This window comes from Phragmites australis, chromosome 9 (genome assembly GCF_958298935.1).
Source record: "Phragmites australis chromosome 9, lpPhrAust1.1, whole genome shotgun sequence".
NCBI lineage: Eukaryota > Viridiplantae > Streptophyta > Magnoliopsida > Poales > Poaceae > Phragmites > Phragmites australis.
The window spans coordinates 23,264,145-23,283,615 of NC_084929.1; positions in this window are offsets into that span (position 1 = coordinate 23,264,145).

Here is a 19,471-nt window from a genome sequence, read left to right on the forward strand (position 1 = left end):
TAAAAAGTTCACGGTAGTGTATTTTGCACATGTGAATGGATTATCATTGCCGATTTAAGGCTTGAACCAGCAGTAATAATCCATAATTATTACTACAGCTAATTCGCTGCCGGTTCAAAAACCGGTACTGATGCTAATTTTGAACTGACCGTGATGATATTTTCTGAGAGGAGAAAAAACATCCAAATAGATTTTAGAAATTACCCTTTGAAAAAACACCACCAGTAACATCAATTTGGCTGCCTCTCACTCTCAGAGGCAATTCCCACACATCATCAGCTCACGAGAGTTTGACAGGTCCACCCCTAGTCCCTGATACAGTATGGCCTATCTTGTAGAGATCTAGCATGATTCCATTTGCATTTGGGTTGTGTTAGCTTGAAGAATATGCATACTCTTGTAGTCTGGTGCTAGGTACCTAAATTCAGGACAATGAGTATTAGCAGGTATATTTACTGGAATAACTACGTCCCCTTCCTGCTGTTTATCGAAACCCAATTTTATAATTTTCTGCCAATCTGAAAATTATCCAAGCTAGTTGTTGTAGTTCAGAAAGTAAACTAATAACCACACCAAAATAATAGTGACATATATATTTTTTTCATTCAAGCATTAACAGCATGAAACAGAGTAGATCAAAAGGATGACTAAATGTTTGATGGCCCATATATGCACGTATGGGTCCATGTCCACGTGCACCATACAACAAAGAAAAATTTATCAGTAATGAAAAAATATCGGAGGTTAGCGATAAATAGGATTATCGGATTTATCATAATTCTATCGGTGATAGACAAAAATTTTCGGACAAAATTTGAAAAACAATGGCTCAATTTCTTAAAAAATCACATAGATTATATCCAAACTATTTTGACATAAAAAATAACACATAATAATATATAAATGAGATAATATCACACTTTCATAGCACACATTCAATATGTTTCGTTGGATAAATATATAAAACATCATATAAGCTCATGTCCTTCCACATGGATAGTCCATTGGATAGATTTAAGCATAACAACAAACATAATCTCAAATACTACATGTTTGGAGGAAAATATTACAAATATTGGCATCATTCCATAGTCCCAAATATTACAAGTTTGAGAAAAAATACACAACATAAATATGAATCCGTAGATGTGAGACTATGTCACAACATATTACAAGATAGGAGATGTGAACCTCCTTTTTGTTGTTCCATGTACTATATATTCTTGCATATATGCATCATATGTACACAAAATTAAAGTTTTCCTGTAAATTCTCAAATAATTTCAGAGCGTGTAATGTATGAACAGTTGTTTCCCAAGTGAAATTTAGATGTCAATACGAAGCAATATTCTGCCTTGTAATTAACTAGATCTTCAGAGCAATATGAAGCAATATTTCAGAGCGTGTAATGTATGAACAGCTGTTCACAAAATTAATGTATGGCAGCTAACAATGTATGAAATGTAATTAACTAGATCTTCAACTTTAAACATGAAATACAAAAAGTATTATTCTGGCTGATCACTACTATTTCTTTTCTCATTATGAAGCAATATGCCAAGCCTTGCATTTGAACAATAAATATCGTCGGCATGTGCGTATATGCTCACAAGTAATCATCCCAAATAGTTGGGAAAAATGCAACCCCCCCCCCCCCAAAGTCACTTGGATTTTGACTTTCCCCCTAAAAATTGTTTTGTTGCAAAAAACCCCCCCAAAGGTTTGATTTTGTTGCAAAAACACCCCCAAAAATTCAAACAAATTTAAAAAAATCACAAAAAATTCAAAAAAAAACTAGAGACAATTCTAAGATATTTTGTGAATTTTGTTTTTCAAAAATAATATCCTTTGCATCATATTTTATGGAGAGTAAGTTTGAAACAAAAAAAACGTGCATCTCATTTATTAATTCGAGTTAAATGCATAGTTAATTATTCACTAATCCAAAAATCATGAAACAAATTTTGTTTAGTCTTCTTACATGATCCTCTATCTTCTAAAAATACATGAAATCTTGAAATAGTTATTGTAACATGCAGGATTGAGTAAATGTGTTGCAGATAGATTAATTGATAACTAATCCATAACACCCCCACAATTAGTGAAACCACTTTTATTAGTTTACTTAAACAATTATTTGTGTAGGAAAAATAATAGTAGACATGACAAAGTTAAAATAACATGAGTTAATAAATAAGTTGCACATTTTTATTTTTTTTCTAAACTTTCTCTCCATGAAATATAATACAAAGGATATTATTTTTGAAAACAAATTTTACAGAAGGTCTTAGAATTGTCTCTAGTTTTTTTAGAATTTTTTTGATTCTTTTATTTTTTTTAATTTTTGGGGAATTTTTTGCAACAAAGTCAAATTTTCAGGTGTTTTTGCAATAAAACAATTTTTGTAGGGAAAGTCAAAATCCAAGTAATTTTTGAGGGTTTTTTGCATTTTTCCCCAAATAGTTAGAACCTTCTTGGGTGACCACCTCAACAGCCCCGTCTGTCCGTCGTGCTCCTACCAGCGGAGCCACTGGACGATGCGCCGGCGATGCCCTTGCCTTTGTCACGACGATCCACCCGTCCCTCGCCTTCTGTCACCATCACAGCAGAGCACGCTAACGGTCGAGTGGAGCAGAGCAGAGCACAGCTTAACTGTCACAATGTACCTAACTGAACCATCTCATCTCAAAAGCTTATTGACAAATGTTGATCAATCCATTTCCAGTTTTCCACCGAGGCTGATCAATGAATCACATGTTCATACACACACACACACAAAAATCACATCTAAATTCTCCAGCAGCAACAAGCTAAGGAAGCTTGGTAAGTTGGCAACGCACAGCACAAGCATGAAGCAAACAGAGGCAGCAGCGCTAGTAGCAATGCGCCTGCTGTTACGCGCGTTTCAGAATCTTCCAGGTCTAGAAGAACTCACACAGCACGGCGTCGCGCATCAGCCTCACCGCGTCCTTCGCCTCGCCGAGGCTGCGCCTGGCGTCCTGCACGAGCTGCCCCACCGCCGACCGCCACCCTTTCCGGCGCTGGACTCGGTAGAGCACCACCGGAGGAAGTCCTCGGCCGCAGTGGTAGCCGACGCGGTGGAGCTCAACCGAAGCAGCGCGTCGTGGGCGTGGCGGATGAAGGCCTTGCGGAGGTCCGTCCACCTTTGCCACGGAGCGTCGTCGGCTTGGAGGCCGACGTGCGCCGCGTCATCGGGCTGGCCGCTCGAGCTTCACGCTCGCCTGGGTTGGCGGCGCAGACGGGCACGGGTTGCGGCGGCGCAGACAGACACGAGTTGCGGTGGTGCCCGGAGCTATGGTGGCGGCTGGAAGGACTTGGAGGCTGGGAGTCGGGCGTTGGGAGGTGGGGAATGGAATGAGCTAGGTTGGAGGCGGCGAGGGCCAGCTGAACTGAGTGGTGGGCCGGTTGAATGAGCACCCAGGAATGCAGAGCCGCAGCGGCGTGGGCGCCAATTCAAATCAGTCCGAAATTTTTGGCCGATACCCAAATTTACTGGGCCCATCGATATATACGAAAATTGAGTTTATCGGAACCTTTATCGACGATAAATTTTTCTCTGCCATACAACCTCACAATATCACATGGATTTGTCCCTCAAAATAAAAGGAAAATCTAGGTTTTTGACATCGCTTCAATTCTAACTTTTATATTTGTCATCGTCTTTTAAATTATTAGACTCATGTCACTAGTTGGCAAACTTGTGTTCATGCTACTACTATCGTCTCGTTTCATCAGTTGTGACTGTTATGATGACGTGGTCATCCAAAATGGCCAAAAGCCCCCTTTGTTTCTCCCTTCCTGCCTCTCACCTTCGACTGGGCCTCACCACGTCTACTTCCATCTATTCCCTTTCCCTTTCTTCTTCCTCCTGCACGGGAAGCTCACCGCTGCCTCCATTCGAGGGGTGTGGCATGGAGTCAACCAGAGCTTGCAGGTGATGCCAGAGTTAACCGCTACTCGACGCGGGAGGAAGAAGGAAAGAAGAAAAAGAAAGAGAAGAGGTGGTGGGGTATCCTGGCTGGGTAAGAGTGTGAGAGAGGAAGGGATTGAGAAAGAGAGATGTCATAGAGATGAGAGGTTACGTACAAAGATCATTTGTCACGACCAAACGGCTTGACAAAATGGTGTTTGGGCTTCAATAGAATAAACCGAACAAGTTTGCGAACCAGTAGCATGGACCTAATAATTCGAAGGGCGGTGATAAATTCTGGAAACAGAATTGAAGTGATGTCATAAATTTAAATTTTCCACAATTAAACGGCTTGACCAAATGGTGTTTGGGCTCTAGTAGAATAAACCGAAAAAGTTTGCGAACCAGTGGTATTGGCCTAATAATTCAAAAGGATGTGATAGATTTCAAAAGTGGAACTGAAGTGATGGCACAAATTTAAAATTTTAAAAATAAAACATTCAGGTTGTGGTATTCACGGGCCATGGGATCCGGGATGAACACGCACGTACCATTTCATTGACCAGATTATTCTACACCACTGCAAATCCAGGATAAGAAATATAATACGCGCACACATAGTAAGTTAACCATATATTACCAAACGTGTTGACAGGTGAAGGGAAGCTATCATTTTTTTTTTATTGTAGCTGTTCTTGTCTTCCAGTGGTGTATAACTCGTGTGTCGTTCAACATCTCTTGAGGGAGAGTAATATTGATCTGAGGACTGAGGCGATGATGCATGGCTAGTTTTCTTGATGTTCTTTTCTCTTCATCTCTGACCTGCAGATATTTTGTGATACGATACGATGGATATGTTAGCTAATGTGTATTAGATTTATGGAAATGCTCACTACGCCTACATGTGCAAAATACATAGTTTTATGCAATGCAAAGATACTTGTCTAGCTTCAAATCAGTTACTTGGATTATATTATTTTCACGTGATTGTATTATTATTGTTGCTCCTATCAACTCATGAGCTGCTATCTTTTGTTATGATTGATCTGGTAAACATAGCATGCGGCTCTTACATTAAAGTTCTTTGTCACTTGCTAATGACTATGATTTTTACTGTTATATGTTCTCCTATATCACTTCAATTCATTTCTTTACTTCATTTCATTTATATATGTACTCGTCTTGTGGTTTCGTGTTTGAATAAAGGGAATATGGAAGGTGCATGGTTAATATAACTATACCGCATGTTTTAACATTAGCTAGTGAGCACCGCGAAAGAGTGATGAGTAATGTTACCATGATATTGTGATCACTCGATCCCGGAATAAAACATGCATGTGTTGTACATTATATTGATCTGATGCATGAGACAAGAACCGAGCAATAGCTCTAGTAGCTCACATGTTGAGCAGTCTTTCAGATTTTCTGAAGCTGTCTTTTTGAAATAAAATTAAAATAGTAAAACATTGTCTGTTTTTCTGTGAGTGTTTCCTATATGAGTGATAGAACGAAAGCACGCCCCAGTACGTGTCCCTTCTGTTAGCTTAGTGCTCTAGTTTTGCTAAGGACAATATATGGTGGAAAGGTCGTCGTCCAACAATTCCTTTCGGGCAAGCCTGTGTGAGCTAGACGACAACTAGATAACTACTATATTAGGGTGTCTCAGAGTTTCTCGTAATTATCAGAGTATATTTTTATCTTAGAAAAGAGATCCCTGAGGAAAGAAAACTACTCATACATACTAGAGTATCCCGTAAACAGAGAAGTTTATCTCTAAGAACGGGAATAAACACTCCAGAGAACATATGATATCCCCTATATATATATATAGAGCTTGAGGTGTAGGGGTGGAAATGGATGGCAGGAAATTCGAATTATTCAATTCCGTATCTGTTAAAATACGAATATGGATATCTGTATCCGTATTCGTTTCTGAAATGGATACTAAAATGGATATATCCGAATTCGTTTTCGAGATTCGGATTCAAATGTGGATATCCGAATTCGAGATATATCCGATTCGTATCCGTATCCGCCAACCAGGGAACCAAATTTTGCTAAAGTTTTAGAAATTTCAGATATGAACGAAATTCCAACCCAATCAAATTGGAACAAATTTCAGTTAAATTTGATCAAAAATTTAAATTTCCAACATGAATTTTGAACAAAATTTCTAAAATTCTGGTCCAATCAAATTAGAACAAATTTCAGTCGAATTTTATCAAATTTTAGTCAATTTTTTTTCAAAAATTTAAATTTCCGACCTGAATTTCGACGATCGAGTAGATATCCAAATGCGGATTCGTATTCGAACTATCCGATTTGTATTCGTATTCGAGGATATCTGGATCCGTATTCGTATTTGGATTAAAATGTGGTAAATCGTACTATCCAAATTTGATTCCATGCGTATTCGATCCGTTTCCATCCCTACTGAGGCGCATACGGAGAACAAGCCATTAGAAGTTGCACAAGCTGAACAAGTCATTACAAGATAGAAGACATCTGAAGTCGAACAAGAAAGTCACCGACTAGGTTTATATCAATCTATGCTAGTCATACATTCCTTGTAATAGGTTTAGATCAATATAAGAAAAATAGAATGTAGGGTTATTATTATCAGTGAGTCCCGAACCTGTATACAACCCCCCCCCCCTCTGTGTTCTCATGTGATTCACCTAATCCAGGCATCCCCTTTTCATCCTATAAATTTGTAAGATCGGTGGTTCACCAATCGTCGATAACTAGGGCCGCGCGTGAGGATCATGACAATAGACGTTGAAGAGTCTACACAGAATATGTCATCGGCTTCGCCCAAGCCTTCGCCAAGAACCGATTTTTTAGATGAGGGATTCTACAATAACTTTACCCCTTTTTTTCCGGCAAGCCAGTGATTGACCAGGCGAATTTTGTCAAAGAACTTTCCAACAACGATTCAAGCAATGAGGTGAGTCATTTTATAGATCAATGTGTCAAAGATTATGGCATCGAGTTTGAACCACTCGGTTGCCAAGACAATCATAAATGTTCAATTCACAGCAAGTCAGGATCTACCACCACAGCTTCTAACAACATGGATTGTCAAGACACTAATTTGGAGCAATCCGATAAAAAATCCATAATGGATCTGGACACTTCCTCTAGTGAAGGTTACCTCCGAGAAGTCTTTGTCATTGGAGACTGTGGTGACAGTCTAGGCAATCATGACAATGACCTACAAACGGGCATGGCCCTCTGGCTCCGGGTGTGGGTGATGGTCAGCACCAGATGAACACACCTCAGAACCTTAACAGAGCACCGATTCTGTGACTGCTAAAAGGATCCTTCTTCTACAAAAGGCCTTCATGCATCCTCCAACTATAGATCTGACAACCCTAGCTAGTAAGGACTAGATGAACTCGACGATCGACTTGACGAAAGAGGTCATCATCCGGGCCAAGAGAATAATCTGGCCCTAGCCAAAAATAGTGCTAACTATGGTAGATCACATAATCCCCTGGAACAAGGCTTCTCGAGATGACAACCGAGCGAATAACCAACGCCGAGCCTTGCCAGTCAAAGGTCATCCGATCAATAACTTGCGTGAGATCATCGATGGCCGGAGAAGATGGCTGAGGACCTCCAAAGGGGCTTTGTCTAACCCTCGGCAATCCGATCAAGTGACGTCCCAACACCGATCAAATTGGGGCCGATCCCCTATCCCCATGGGAAAAAACACTGAGGCAGTTGGAACCAAGTAGGGCGTCATCAACGGATGCCTAGACTTCTCTCCAGATCTACAGAACGTAAGCTGGCCAGGTTCCACCCCGAGACGATTGAGAAATACAATGGAAGCATGAATCTCGTTGAGTTTCTCCAGATCTATATCATGGCCATCCAAACGGCTGGTGGGGATGAGAAGGTCATGGTGAATTACCTCCCTATAGCCCTTGAAGGGGAAGCTAGGACATGGTTGACCAACCTATCACTGGGGATAATCTACTTGTGGGAGCAGCTTTGCGAGGTATTCCGAGCCAATTTCTAGGGTACATACATCCACCCCGACATGAAAAATAATCTCTACCATTGTGAGCAGACGGGGAGTGAAACCTTGCGTGAATTCATATGCCGCTTCAGCAATATTCGGAATAACATCCCCAAGGTCAGCGACTACGATGTCATACATGAGTTTACTTTGGGGGGGGGGTGTCAAGAGCCGAAGGTGTGTTAAAGACATCATCATCCAAGAACCGAAGACGGACAAAGAGCTCATGAAGATCGTCGATGAGTTCGCCAAGGCTAAAGACGCGCTTCTCTTCGTCAAGGAGAAGACTAAGGGCATCAAACGCCCTCAACCCGGGCTCGAAGGCAACAAGGTCAAGGCCAAGAGCAAGAAAAATGTCAAGGGAAGTAACGGCAAGAAAAATAACTCAAAGGAAAATTTTGCATATCTGCCTGACACCCATCCCGACAAGTGTCCCGGTTCCTCCCAGAGCAAGAACTTTACACCAGGCTCTGGTGAGCGTGATGGTAAGCCTTGGTGCGACCTCCACTAAACCGACAACCATAGCATCCACAAGTATCGCATCTAGAAAAAGTTGGTCAAGGCGGAGGACAAAAAAAGGGCTAAAGAAAAGAAGACCTAGGTCGTGCCCCAGAGTAGGGTTTCCAGCTCTAGTGGCAGTGAAGACAACATGGATCTGATGTCTTTCCAGCTGGATGAAAGGACGACCGACCACGTGTTCGGTTGTTCTGCATCCTACGAGTCTAAAAGTCAATACAAGACAGTGACCCAATAAGTCTTAGCAGTCACCCCAAGGGTTGTTAGGCCGTTAAGTTAGATTTCCTTCGGCTAAGATGATTGCCCTGATAAATTTGTACGACTAATCTACTTCCTAATAGCAGTCGAGCCTACGATAAATAACTGCAGGGTCACCCAAGTTCTTATCGATGGAGGGAGTTCCCTGAACATCCTCTCCGCTAACTTGCTTGAAGGGATACAGATCTTCCGATCTGCTATCAAGCCGGTAACTCAAGCATTTCATGGTATAATACCTAGGATCTTTGGCCACCCCCATCGGCCAGATATTAGGAAGCATGACAACTTACGGCCTTTCATGGTATAATACCTTCGGGAAGCATGACAACTTACGGGCCGAAAAAAAATTATTTGATGTGGTCGACTTCGAGATGGCATACAATGCCATCTTAGGAATACCTACTCTTTACAAATTCATGGCAACAACACATTACACTTATCAGTAAAGATCTCAGGACCCAAGTGAGTCATTACTATTTGGGGCTGCCCAAAAGTAGGCCTGCGTTGTGACAAGTGGAGTCTTGACATGGCCACGCAACATCAACTTGACAAGGAGACGAAAAACTCAAGGCCTAAGGCAGTCGTGAAGTCTCATGATGAAGTCAAAACAGTTCCTCTAGACCTAGTGGAGCCATCCATCAAAGGCAGGTTTTATTTGGGAGGTGAATAACCCTGAGTGGCTCGTAAACCTTGTCATGGTCAAAAAATCAGACGGCAAATGGCAAATGTGTGTTGACTTCATCGATCTCAACCAAGTCTATCATAAGGACACCTTTCCTCTACCACAAATAGATCAGATAATTGACTCCACCTCTGGCTACAACTATCTAAGCCTGCTTGATGTCTACTCCGGTTATAAGCAGATTATCATGCATCCAGAAGATGAGGAGAAGACCTCCTTTATCACTTTATTTGGAGTCTATTGCTATGTTAAGATGCCCTTCGGATTGAAGAATGCTGGCACCATATACCAACTGGGAATGCAAATAATGCTAGATGACCAGATCAGCCAAAATGCCAAAGCCTACATTGGCGATCTCGTCGTGAAAACCAAAGAGAAGTAAGACCTCATCTCTGACCTACAAGAAATATTCAACAACCTACGCAAGAATCGAGTCAAGCTAAACTCGGAGAAGTATGCATTTGGAGCCGATAGGGAAACTACTCAGTTACCTGGTGTCCTACCGGGGGATCAAAGTCAATACCGAAAAGATCAAAGCTATTGAAGAGATGCAACCTCTCAGATCAGTGCGAGAAGTTCAAAGACTAACCAGGTGCATGGCGGCATTTTTCCATTTTATTTCCCAACTCAGAAATTGAGGACTTCCTTTCTTCAAGCTACTATCTATTGCTACTTGGAGATTGACAACATAACAGGCTTGAGTGGTAAAAAGAGGTAGATGAGGCATTCAAAAATATGAAGAGGTATCTCCCCCCCCCCCTGTGCTAATCGTTCCAAACACTAATGAAGATCTACTGTTATATATCACGGCCATACCAGGTGCTGTAAGTGGGGTATTGGTAGTGGAAAGAGAAGTGCAAAACAAATGAGAGAAAAGTCAGTGACCAATGTACTATATCAGTGAAGTGCTCCACGGTCCTAAAGAACGCAATCCGAAAGTGTAGAAGCTACTGTATGCTATACTAATGGTCTCTCGCAAGCAGCAACATTACTTATAGGCTCACAAGATCAGCGTACCATCAATATTCCTACTTGGAGAGATCCTACATAACAGAGATGCAGTCGGCCGAATCACCAAGTGATCCATTGAGCTCGGGGAATTTGACGTCCGCTTCGTGCCTCGAACAACAATCAAGTTACAAGTACTCACCGACTTCATAGCCGAATGGACTGAACTTGATAAACACCAGGATGACCATGGCAACTTATCAGATGTATGGACTCTATTTTTTGACAGATCTCTCAAGCTTTAAGGCGTGGGGGCTGAGATTATACCGATCTGTCCTACGGCAGAAAGCTTGCAATACACTTTGTAGATCGATTTTCTAGCCATGAATAACATAGACGAATACGAAGGTCTGCTCGTTGGACTTCGAGTAGCTTCTACTCTTTGCATCCACTACCTACTTGTGAAAGGGGATTCACATTTAGTGGTGAAGCAAGTTAGTAAAGAGTATCAAACCTCGGATAAGACCATGCCAGACTACCTCGTGGAGGTGAGGAAGCTAGAAAAGAAATTCGTCAGACTCGAGGTTAGGTATATCCTAAGGAAGGATAACTGTCTCGCTGATAATCTTGCCCACCTAGCATCCTCATGATCTCCAGGACAACCAAGGATTTTTATAGAGAAACTCTCGAAGCCATCAGTGAAATCATCAGATGACACAGCCGAAGGAGTGGTGGTCTATGAGACCTATAACTAGCTCGAGGGCTCACCAGGGATCGACACCCTAAAATGAGTCATTGGGGAACTTGTGGCTCAGCTTGAAAGTAAAGTTTTGTGGATGGGCCCAATCCACAAGTACCTTCAAGATAAAGTTGCACCTGAGGATGATGCACTAACTGAGTAAATTTTCTATCAATCCAAGATGTATACCTTGGTCGATGACATTTTCTATCGAAGAGGCGCTCATGGAGTACTCATGAAATGTATCTCTCATAAGCAAGGTAGAGAACTACTCAGGAAAAATCCATGGAGGGGTGTGCAGAGCTCACGCTTCCTTCTGAACCCTAGTCAGAAAGGTATTTAAACAAGATTTATATTGGCCTACGACTCTCCATGATGTGAGCGAGTTGGAAAAAAAGTGTATCGGCTATCAATTTCACAGCAGATGTGTATATCAACCCGCTCTAGCTCTACAGACGATCCCCTTGTCACTTGAGGGATGTATATTCTGGGGGTTTTTCTGGTAGCGTCTGGGGGCTTCAAGTTCTTATTCGTTGTAATTGACACCTTCACCAAGTGAATTCAAGTTGAGCCGGTAGGTAAAATCACTTCGGCAGCCACTAAGAAGTTCATCATGAAGAGCATCATGACAAGGTTCGGCATCCCGAGTAGGATCATCACCAACAAAAACACTTAGTTCTCTAGCGCGGAGTTAATCGATTACTACGAAGAACTAAGCACCACAGTTTACTTTGTGTTCATGGCTCATCCATAAAGTAACGGACAAGTCGAGCGGGCAAATGGTCTAGTACTACAAGGAGTCAAGACCCGTGTCTTCAACTGCTTATCCACCTACACTGAAGCCTGAGCCTCCGAGTTGCCTAGTGTACTTTGGGCACTCCAAATGACATCTAGCAGGGTGACAGGTGAAACATCTTTCTTCCTAATCTATAGGGCCGAAGCAATGCTACCCCATGAGCTAAAGATCAAATCCCCCCAAGTTGAGCTATACATCGACAAGGATGAAATCCCAAGAAGATAGGATGACCTCAATATTCTTGAAGAAAAAAGGATGTAAGTATTGATAAGATTAGCACGATACCAACAAGATCTCCTATGCTACCACGACCAGAACATCCGTAATAGATCCTTCAAACCTAGAGATCTGGTTCTACAACTCGTACAGAGCCAGAAAAACAGCAACAAGCTATCACCGAAATGGTAAGGTCCATAGGGTGGTCGAGTATAACCACCTAGGGTCGTATAGGTTAGCTATGGAGGATGATCAAGTTCTTAAAAATTTCTTAGAATATCGACCAACTTCGTAAGTTCTATATGTAAGTACTTAGGATATATTTTTCAATATTAGTTATCATATTATTAATGTATGTCATTTACCTATTTCGATACAATGCCTTCAAGAGCTGAGATAAGCTACTATTTAGGATTTATGCCCACACACACACTCGAGATTCTAGACTGTCGATCCGAGAATCCTTCCCCGATAACCAGTTGGGGGCTTCATGTATACTAGGACTACAAAACTTATTGTGCGCACCATTTCTCCAATGAGAAGGGAAAAATATCTTTTAGGTACTGTGGAGAAACTTATCAAGTCCTTGAGTGCCTAAAATCTGAGACGTTTTCCGCTTAAAGTCTGACTTATGGTAACCACAATGAACATCCTGATAAGAGATCCCAAAAATCCCAAAGCTACTCAGAAGAAATAAAGGCTAAATACTTGTTTGAACTTTCCTTGTATTCACGAGGGGATTCATAGTCATACACATGCATTGCAGTAGAAATAGGAATCGTCGGTGTTGCTACTCCGGCTACCCCCTTTGGCTGTCCACACCAGAATAACACGTGGATGGAGAGAATGAAGTGGCGATGGCCTTGCTATCTTTAATGGAGACACTGTCGGGTGCCTCCTCTTCCTTCACCTCAGTCGCTGCCTCCTCTTTGTCTATTTCCGCTTGTAAGAGGTCCCTATCCACCTCGTCTTGGAATTGGGACACCCCTGAGGATGTTGGGGGCTTGCAATCTTCAATGGGGATGTCATGAGTCGCCGCCTTCTCTTCAACCTCCTTGTCGGAGGAGATATCAATAATCTCCACCATCGGACCATATTCAATGGGAGACGACGCCGGAGTGAGAGGTGAGTACTCAAGGGAAGAAGGGGAATAATCAGGAGAAGAATGTGTATATTTAGGCAAAGGAGGAGGTTCCATGATTGGACTCAGGTTTGACGTAGCAAAGCTTTGGCACCCAGGGGTTTTCATAGGCCAACGGGTCAAGAAACGACACCACATTATGAACCACAGACGCCCAAGTGATGCTCTGTCGTCGAGTATTCATACTTTCGGCTAGCAGTCAATCAGTGCAGTCGCTTATCTGCTGGGTTTTTCAGAGCACATGGAGCAGTTAAAAAGACAGAATGGTAGCTCTGTCATGCCCGTGAAAGAGAATATTTTCATCACTATGCAAAATTTCCGTTGCGACGGTTCAACTTCTGGACCTAGCCAGCAATGAGTCTTATTTGCCTTTGTCCTCTCGTATCAATGAGATGATATTTTTGGGCTAACTAGAAAACCTACTCAGATGTAACATCTTCTCGAGGAGTCGCATGAGAACTTGGAGATGTTTGGAATCTCGAGTAGATAATTTAATAACCCAAAAAACCCGAGTAGACGCATCATTCTAATCAGAAACCCGAGTCTTACCCGATGATACAGTTGGAAAAATTCTTATCTTTGCTGATCATGTACTTGATCCGTCGAAGCCTCAATTCACGTACTGATGGGGGCTTGATGATGACAACTGGATAACTATCATATCCAAGCACCCTAGAGTTTCTCACAATTCTTAGGGTATATCTCCTCCGGGAAAGGAATCTCTGGAGGAAAGGAAACTATCTGTAGGTACTTAGTGTATCCCGTAAATAGGAAAGTTTATCTCAAAGAATAAGAAGGAAGACTCTAGGGGACGTACGACATCCTCTCTATATACGGAGCTTGGGGCTCTACGGAGAACAAGCCATTAGAAGTAGCACAAGCTGAACAAGTCATTACAAGCCAGAAGACACTTGAAGTCGAACAAGGAAATCTCCGACTAGGTTTAGATCTATCTAGGCTAGCCACACCCCTTTGTAAGACAAATAAAACATAGGGTTATTATCCTCAGGGAGATCCGAACCTGTATAAAAACTCTCATTGTGTTCTCATGTGATTTGTCAACTCCAGCCATCCCCTCTTCATCCTACAAATTCGTAATATCGACGATTCACCAATCATCAAAACTTTGATCTTAAATTAGTAATCACGCCATAGAACGAGATTTTTCACATGTTTCAGCCATGACCTTACGCTGTGCTCTCCGGCGTACTTTAGCATGTCTGGGGGTAAACCCACCCTATAGCTAGAGGGTGTACAGGATATCAGGTAATTTTTCGTGTTTCAATGATCTATCATATATCCTAGATCTATATGATACCTGCTAGCCTAACAAGCAAGACAGCTAGACATCTAGCTCAACAAGACACCCGGTTACTTTTATTCTAGATCCGCCACTTAGCATGTCATCTCGGCTGACCATATTGTTCTGCTTCGTGAAAAGTGTTATCATATATCTGCTGTGCTCATCCCTCAATATATATTTGTAGGATGACTGACATGATAAAAGACAACAACACATTGTTTTTTTCATAACCACACGCAGATGTATATATCTAGCATACAACAACACATTTTTTTTCTTTGCTAGGGGCGTAAACTGTTGTACAAGTAATGCCTGACTTTTATGTCACTACAAGACTAATATTTTTTCCCACGCTTTCTTACAAGTGGTTAACGGTTTGTAGTATATATTTGGTTAATTGACTACAAAAACTGTAGGTAATGATTTTGTTGAGGATTGTGTTGTTGGTAATTTGTTAAAACTGTCGGGAAAGATACCAATTATACTAGAAAAATACTAAAGAGTACTAAAATTGTTGGCCATTCATAATAACTGTCGATAAATATTGAAAATCTTGTGGTGTGTAAGAAACAAAGTGTTCACGAGATGGAAATGGTCATACTTCGAGGATTCCTTGTAGCGCCCTGGAGAGAGAGTCCCCCTACCATACTGATTGCTTTAAGTTAATAAGTTTGCCGGGAGGGATGAAAAAGTAATACTGAAACTGGTAAAAGATTTTCAATCAGATCACGTTTGATTTCAACTTCGAGCATTAATTTCTCGATAGGAGTATCGGACTTGCATGAATGATATGATATAGAAATGCTGGATTATTTGTCCCCGTATATATAGGGCGGTATAAATTAACATATCAATATATTCTATTGAAAGGATCCTAACTGTCCCCGTATATATAGGGCGGCATAAATTAACATATCAATATATTCTATTGAAAGGATCCTAACTTTATCATTATATTCCTGTGACATTTATACTGAAGAAAATGTCACAAACATGTATACACATATGAATGCATCATGCTCAGTCCATTTTATTATGTAAATTTAGATACTAGAAAACAAATAAAGAGAACTAGGGCAACAAGTTAGGTAGTCACTTGTACTATGTCCAATAATTTGAAATTTTATGACCTACTCTACAGTTTTTCCTTTGCTGGGAAATTCCTGCATTTTCAGCATGCCTGTAGCAATCTCTTGGAGCACGAGGAGATATTTTGATTCAAAGAAACACAAGATACAGTTGAGGAGATTGGCAGATTGCTGTATATGTTAGACAATTTTAGGGCTCAACAGATGCAGAAAGTAAATATTTTACTACGGCAGAATGAAGAGAACTCATCACGCTACAAGTTACCGAGATATGAATAATTCCATCACCGGAAAGCCGCAGTAAATAGTTGACAGCCATTTTTCTCTTCGGATTATCTAGAAAACTCTCATGCAATTAAGCTTTAGCATATGTAGGTATAATTATATATATGTATATATCTTAGCATGAATTATATGTAGAAGCGTATAGGCTGCAAGTTGATCTACTATGTGTGCTAGCAGTAGAATTATCTTCTTGCTTGATCAAAATTAATTATGAAATGCTTGAGGGATATATGTAAGTAGTGCACGATGCATACACACTTTGGGCTGCCGCAGATGAGCATGGCGATGCATATCTTGATGATGCGCAGCTTCCCCTTCTGCTGCTTCGCCGCGCTCCGCAGCCTCTCCAGCTTCGAACCCTCCTTCCTCTCCATGCAGCTGTGAGCTTGCTGGCCAGCTAGCTAGTATTTGAGAGATTGATCGAATATGAGGCAGCAGAGCACAGATCTATATGTGCTACACTGCCGGCCAGCTAGACTTCACAGGGCATGAAAGTTAACACAACCACAAACCCAGATGTTGTAGTGAGATGCAGAGATGGATCCTGGTGCTCAAATATATATACCCAGCTCTTCGACTCTTCCTAGTGATCGAAGATGCTGTAGTGTAGACTGTCGAGATAGTACAACAGGGTGGGTTCTGCTAGTTACAGTTGTATCTTTTCAGATGCATCGAGGATGCGCCACTTGCTTTAACTTGGGAATTTGCTACTGCCAAAATTTGGTAGCTTTCTAGGGCTTTCATTAGTTCCTATAATTAGGAAGTTAAATCTAAAAAATAAACGATGGTTCAGGTATAAGAACACCGACCAATATTACTATAGAAAGGGTTATTCCTAGTCCCCTTTCATTACTGGTTCAGAAATAATCGGCACTGATAGTATATCATTACCCGTTCGTAAGCTTCAAGCACGCATAAAAAGCTGAGCCAGCAAGAATCGATAGTGATAGTAGTTATCGTTGTCGGTTCTTGTTATGAATCGACAATGACATCTAAATTATTATTATCAGTTCTGAAAAAGACGTATCTTTAATAACTGGTAGCAATAATATTTATCTCAGCCAATTCATATTAAAAACCGACAGTGAAAATATTTATCACTACTGGTTCATTAATCCAAACTGACAGGACAATAATTGAGAAAGATGGACTAGCGATGTTAATTATTATCACTGCTAATTTATATTCCAAATTGGCAATGATAATTCTTCTATAAACTGAGCTCATCTCCCTTAACCGCCCCATCTCATCTCCTTTCAATCTCCCAAAGCCGCTTCCGAGGGATAGTGAAGGTCGAAGTGGAGCTGTGGCTACTATCTCCACTGTGGCCACCTCCCTTGTGCTCAGCTTTAACGTGTCCTCCAAGCCATAGCCATCTCGCGTCTGTCTAGCTTGCCATCGCCCAGCTCGCTATCCTCCGAGCCGTAGCAACCTCCCATCCGCCGAGCCCGTCCCAATCTCAAGAAGCCGCTCCTGAGGGGCAGTGGTGGTCGAAGTAGAGTGGTGGTCACCGTCTCCACTGCGGCTACATTTACCCCTTAGGCCTGGCCTCTCCCGAGTCAACATGCGGCCGCGTGCCCTCCCCGTCTCCACTTCGCACACAAATGTTGTGTGAAGATGATTGTGGCAATAGGTAGATCTAAATGAATGGCAAAAAAACGCAAATGAAGATGAACTGTGTTTTTCAAATGAAGATGAATTGTGTTTTTGCCATTCATTTAAGCCTACTATTATCACTGCGAATGTAGATTTAGATATTGTCATTCATTCAAATTAGATTGTGGCAATAGACACATCTAAATAAGTGGTAGAAAATACATTTTCTTAAAGATGAATGTGTTTTTGCCATTGGTTTAGATATATTGTTGTCACTCAGATACCACGAGATGTAAAATGGACATTTTCCCATATAAAATACACTACCTTGAATATTTCAATATGGGGTCTCCACCTAAGTTTGAGATCAAACATAGGCGGATCCTTATGTTAAAAAGTTCGCGATAGAGTATTTTTACACATGTGGATAGATTATCACTGCCGGTTCTAACCTTGAACCGGCAGTGATAGTTGAGTCATCACTGCCAGTTCAAGAATAGAATCGGTAGAGATCTTTGTATTATCACTACCGGTTCAAGGCTTAATATCACTATTGGTTCATAAGCTCACAGTGATAATTATAGATTATCATTGCCGCTAATTCACTACCAGTTCAAAAACTGACAGTGATGATATTTTCTATAGTAGCGTGGCCTCAATCTTGGTTCAAATAAACACTCAGTACCTAGGACTAGCAGGTCCATCACTACCTCAAATTGGATTATCACAAATGGGTTTGAGTTCTATCTCTGCAAAAGTGTATGTGATCTCAATCTTATCACAGACGGGTACCATTATATCTGTAACATTGCTCCACACAGACGGTTCTACATAAGAACTCCATCTATAATATAGCTGAACACATGTCAGCTCTAGATGTCTCACAGTCGATTTTTGTTAAGCTCCATATGTGGGACAACTCTGTTTGGATAGGAACATAATGCAACAACAAAACCAATCCACTCTTCCACAATGGAATGCACAAGCTACTAAGTGTCATTATCACATTGTCTTCTACACTCCATTGCAGAGAGGGCGAACAACATGAAACTATGAAAGATCATCATTTTCCAAGAACAACATGAAACAATCTAAGATCCTACCTAAGAAGCCATTCTATATGTAGATCTGCGACCCTAGCTACCATACACTACTGTAGATGTCGAATCAAACAAATACCCTACTGTACACTACCCTATCTACCGTACACAACACTACACCAACGAGATTCAGCCAGAGACTAGTAGAGAGGGATCAATGTCGAACGTACCTTTGTCGAAGGAGCGTGAAGGATTCGGAGACTAGCAGCCGGTGACAAGCGGTGTCCTTTGAACTTCTTGTTGCTTTATGGGAGGCCAAGGGTCAAACTTGTCCTCGTAAAGACTACAGATGGATTTAGAAGGTACCATATGTGACAACATTGGTTGCCCAATCTGAATAATATGCGCCTATATATGAAAAGCTCACTGACGGTTTTATGTAGGTACCGTCTATAACTCTATGACACAGATGGTTGTTGTAAGAAACCAATATTTGTCTTATGACACATTGCAGAACACATTCTATCTTCAGAATTGCTATATGTCCATAATTGCTCTTCACAATTTCAATGCAGACATGGTATATATTTGAAACCTAGAAACATCACAGAAAAATACATATCACATGCATATACCTAAGAACATCACACACACACACACACACACACACACACACACACACACACACACACACACACACACACACACACATATATATATATATATATAACACATTATAACACATAATAACATATTGTCTCAGCGTGTAGCAGCACATTGTTCAAAACTCACAATAGACATAAGCAAAAGTAAACTAAAAGTAATTAGACCCTATTAGGATTTACACTATCACCAAAACTAAATTAAACCCCATCAGCAACACATTGTACACAATCTACTTAGATCCT